General features: G+C 32.1%; 2 long non-coding RNA genes across 2 annotated transcripts; both read left to right on the top strand.

Moving 5' to 3' along the window:
* Positions 1-607: 607 nt before the first annotated feature.
* LOC134276786 (uncharacterized) lies at positions 608-1,350 on the top strand. Its single transcript, XR_009994117.1, has 3 exons — positions 608-725; positions 1,011-1,063; positions 1,272-1,350. It is a non-coding gene; the product is annotated as an uncharacterized LOC134276786 (long non-coding RNA).
* Positions 1,351-3,141: 1,791 nt separating this feature from the next.
* On the top strand, positions 3,142-4,100 carry LOC134276787 (uncharacterized). The gene is made up of 3 exons (XR_009994118.1): positions 3,142-3,220; positions 3,567-3,661; positions 3,991-4,100. It is a non-coding gene; the product is annotated as an uncharacterized LOC134276787 (long non-coding RNA).
* Positions 4,101-4,998: the final 898 nt, after the last annotated feature.

The following is a 4,998-nucleotide window of genomic DNA, read 5'->3' on the forward strand; positions in this document are numbered from 1 at the left end:
CAAAACTGTGGAATATAACTTAGTCTACCACTGTAGTACAATTACATCGGGATCGAAGTCGGGCTCGAAAAGCAATTTATTTAAAAACAACACACCGCGCCGAAATTCAATTTTTTGGAGAGTTCCACGCAGCCATGTTGAACTTGATCATGATGTTGTATGGGAGGAAGGGGCGAAAGAGAGTTACTCGAAAAGGAGAAGCATGATAAACTTTGGATGGAATTTATGTTTAACAGAAGATGAAGACATTTACGACCCTGTTTAGCGGTATGAACAATGTACAAAATTTTATCATGTGTCCTTGAACACCCCTCAACACCTTGAACACACGTGTTGAATGAATAATTGCCTCTGCTACTGATAATGTTACTGTTCCTTAGTCTGGGCTGTACACATAAAATGCCTGGCAGTAAAAACGTTTGGGCAAGCGCTATTTACATTTTGTAATAATTATTTAACACTTTTAACCATCTAACTTAAAGATGGATTTTAACCAGAATTTTCTCGTTTGGGATTGGTTTCAGAATTTTTGTCACTAAAGTGTTCCTCTGTTCAGCATTTACAGAGAGTGTTGTACAGTGAATGTAATAAATTATTTAATTATTTCTTAATGCCTACTCAAGAATATATTGAGCACTTATTTTGATTATTTAAATAGTTGCAGTGTGGACTGTGCCTGAGACGATTCCCCATAACGCCGGCTATGTTGACAGCTTGTGAAAATGGTGAGAACCATACAGCTCAAATTTTCTATTATCACAAATAAACAAACAATGTTTTTATTAACTTGTATCTTTTACCATAAGAGTATAAAAAATATTGCAACAACTTGAAATGCTATATACCAAGTAGACAATACGAGGTTTATATTCTTATTTTCCTTATCCTAAAAATACAATAGCAATGGATTCTGAGCTATGCATATTTTTTTACGTTAAATACGTAAGCATGAATTATTAAAAATAGCTATCACATTCTATGATGCACAATTATGCATGCATTATTTACAGGAATCCAAATGCTCACAAGAAATGACAAAAGCAGTATGAAGATTAACACAACAGTAAGATTTCTTAAATTTTCTGATAAGATCAATAAAATCACATGAATTGATTTATTTTAGCTCACCTGAGCCATTTTAAGACCCGAGCAAGTTTTCTGTTCTGTGTCTGGTATTCATCGGTCATCTATAAACTTTTCAAATATTTACATTCATGAGAATTATTCCTAGTTTGAATAAAAATCCCTGCAAGATACATCTTTTCTTTCAGAAATTGTGCCAGAAAAGTTTGAAGTAGCTATGGGAATGATCAACATTGACCTTGCTGAGGCTCTCTTCCTGAAAGTGACTTGACCAGATATTTGGCTACCAAGTCAGTGTTTTCAATAAGAGCCGGCAACCGGCAAAATTAACCACCTGTACGAGAAATTTTGCCGGCTATGAAATTTCCGTCATTAAGATTTCGCCGGGGCTGATACGTGAAATCCATAGATTTTATCGCAACTATTTCCATGATTTAGAGTAGCTTCCCTTGAGTGCGCTCTTTTTTCAAGGAAGTTTGATTAGATCGATCGTGTCATGCAATGGCGGCGCGGACAACGAATATTTGAGCGAAGTCGTGGAGAAACGTGCTGCTGCTGCTGTAACACATGCGTTTGAGATCACATACATTAAGAGGCATAAAGAATGGTCCCTTCCAAAAAGATTTGTTTGTGCTTTATAATTTTCGATTGAAAATTGATTGTGCGGCAGCCTTAATATTAAGTGAGGGGTTCCCCGGTGAAAAAACGGCAAATAAATATAATTTTAAGACCTTACGAAAAATGTTGAATTCTTACAGAATTTCCTCAAACTGAAAATCTCAAGTGTTAAGCTAAGACGTAATAATTACGAATAAAAGTCTTAATATTTTAATCGTGACTCAGACATAGAAATTCTTACAGAATTTCCTCAAACTGAAAATGAAAAAAATTATTCTCATTTATTCGTGTAAGATCTCTTGAAATACAGGAACAGTATCATTTTCACATTTGGGAAGGTTTTAATGTACTAGTATTTTGTATCAAATTCCATTTTCTTAATTATTTTGTTCTGACAATCTGTACATAATGAAAATGCCAAAGTAAATAAGTTTTAAAATTATTTTATGAAACGTCTAAGATTGCAGAATATTTCAATTTTTGGAGGGTACTGTACATCACCAAGTGTTAAAAAAATTACATTTTTAACTAAATAATTTTTTTTTGAATTTTGAATAAAAGGCCTGACTAATTTATGTGAAAGGGACAAAATGTAGAATTTTCAGTATAATATTCTACCACAGACAAAGTAGAATTTCATACTTTTAAGTTGTCTATATGTTTATATAGACACTTAGTTTACAAAAGAAAAAAAACTCAGTCTGTCAAAAAACTGTCAAACAAATCTGTGAAAAGGTAAAAAATGTTTTCTAATTGGCTTTTTAAGGTAAAATTTGATAATTGATAATGACAGGAATGTGAAAAAATGGTACTTTTTTAATAGCCTGAGAGGTAAGAAAATGAGTCAAAAATGCTGATTTTCGTTTCGGCCGGGGGGCTTCGACCAGGGCTCTGCCCTGGATAGGCGGCCCCCAGACCCCTCGCCGAGACTGGTTTCCTGCTATTCCATCTATTTTTCCTTCTATTGAAAATCTTATTGAAAACACTGCAAGTATGAGGTACGAACTAATCATTTGTTGTACAACTTATTGTGTATGAGATTGCCACCATTTACTGGAAGTTTGCATTTGTTGTCCACTTTAAAAACTTGCTATCTACAGTGCAAGTTGTTAATATATTTTACTTTATGTTAAATCACTTGTTCATTATCCCAATAACTTGCATGTTAAATGCTGTAGATGCTAACCTTTGCATTTAAGTTTACTCTTAAATTCTATGTGTTCCGAGTATGTACACCCATTTCATATCATGTTTTGTCGTCTCTAAATTTAATATAATACATATCATAATATGTACTAGATCACAAAGTTTGAGGATTTTATTATTGTATGAATGTTATCTACTTGCTTTATATCATAAATACATCTGTTTGTATATTTTTTCTACGAGATGCCATACCTGCTTTTAATTTTTCATATTTTTTTTTTATCCATAGTATCTTTCTGCTACATTAAATAAAATATCTTGGAGGAACATGAAGAAAAGGGCTGCGCACCTCAACATATTCAAGGTCAAGCAGGTAAATACATTGGTAAATTGCTAAAAAAAAAAAAAAAAAAGAAAGAAAGAAACTTTGTAAATCTTCAAATTCCATGTGCTCGGACTACGGTACCATTATGTATGTTTCATATCATATTTTGTCGTCTATAAATTTGATCTATACATATAATTATATGTTTTTTTTTATGCAATTCACTTAACTAGATGACACAGAGAATTTTTGTCATTGTGTAAAATGTTATCTTCTTGCCGTAGTCATGTTAGTCATAAGTATACCATGTTTGTATATTTTTTCTCCTTTTTTGTATATTCTTTCTATGGAGAGCCACACCTGTTATTAATTTTTCATATTTTGTTTATGACAGCTTTTTACAATATCCATAGTATCTTGCTGCTAAATGAAAGAATTAGTGTGGAGGAGCAGAGAAAAGGGCACCTCAACATGTTCAAGGTCAAGCAGGTAAAATGCTCCAAAAAAAAAAAAGATGGTGAAAAAAATCATTAGTCCCAAATTTACATGCTTCGAAATCTGTAGCTCGCTGGCCTGAAATTATAGATAATTATCTGTCTTTATTACCCAGATTTGAAAAAATGGCATATCTTTAGTAGTCTTCTGTAAATTTTTTATTAAGCGAAATTGAGCTGTGTTTCCTCTTGGTCAAATGATAATTTTAAAATCAACTCAGATTTTGTTTTTACTATTTAATATATGCAATTGCATAAATCCGGAAGCACACATATAATATGTATATATAGACAAATGGGTATTTATTTTTATGTTTATTGTAGAAATTAGGAGCTAGGTGTGCTTCTCCAGAGCTGAAAATTTCTTGGCATGAAGAGAAGAAGAAGCAAGAAAAAGCAGTTTTAAATATTGATTACGTCTTCATAGTACAAAAAATTATTCTAAAGAAAATACTATCTATGAAATTAGAAAGCTGAAGTTTCGTTCTGATGAATGTGAGAATGTCTTCAAAGAACAGGACACCAAAAGTGCCATTCTCAAATCAAAGCACTCTGAAAGGCAGAGCAATTAAGAAGAACTAGGACAAATAAAGAATCTAAAAGAGTCAAACCTATGGATGTATTAATTGAACAGAGATGGGCTATTAGAGATGAAATATCTGAGTTGCTACTGTTTTGCACAAATTCAATGTTAAATAAGAAAAATATACCTAGTGTTGTATTTTTGACAGTGAAAGTTTTTTCTTATGCTTGATTACAGATTAAAATTGTTGTGTATTTTATTGTTTAAACATTTATTGGTTTGTTGTGTAATCTGCAATCACATACATTTTAATCTTGATTTATATATCACATATATGTACAAGTCTAACTTAAATAATAAGTGCATGGACATTATTGTGGAAAAAATAAGACAATCATGATCAAGGGTAGTCTTAAAGAGCTTTGCTGGCAGTAAGTTGCAGATCTTGATACCCAAGTAAGAGAAAGGTGGCGTCTCTGACCGATCCTTTTGCTGTTGCTTGTGGGCGAGTGAGGCTTCTCTGTCAGTGGCTTAGTGAGTCATAGATGTAAAAAATAGAATAGGCAAATGAGGTAGAGACATTTCTGAGTAAAAAAGGGGTGAATTGTGATTTTAATAAATATTACAATTGATATTGCAAGAGTAATGAGAATTGCAAGAGTAAAATATTAATTCCATTTGAAGTAAGAGAGTTTATGAATTATGAGTTATGGAATTGTAATTAAGGCTTAAAAATTGTTAAATATACTTTTACATATGTTTATACAGGACTTTTATATATTCATGTTTCAGTGCTCATTTTTGATATT

The sequence above is a fragment of the Saccostrea cucullata genome, unplaced genomic scaffold, assembly GCF_032062105.1.
Source record: "Saccostrea cucullata isolate Sc308-1 unplaced genomic scaffold, CSIRO_AGI_Scuc_v1 ctg13071, whole genome shotgun sequence".
NCBI lineage: Eukaryota > Metazoa > Mollusca > Bivalvia > Ostreida > Ostreidae > Saccostrea > Saccostrea cuccullata.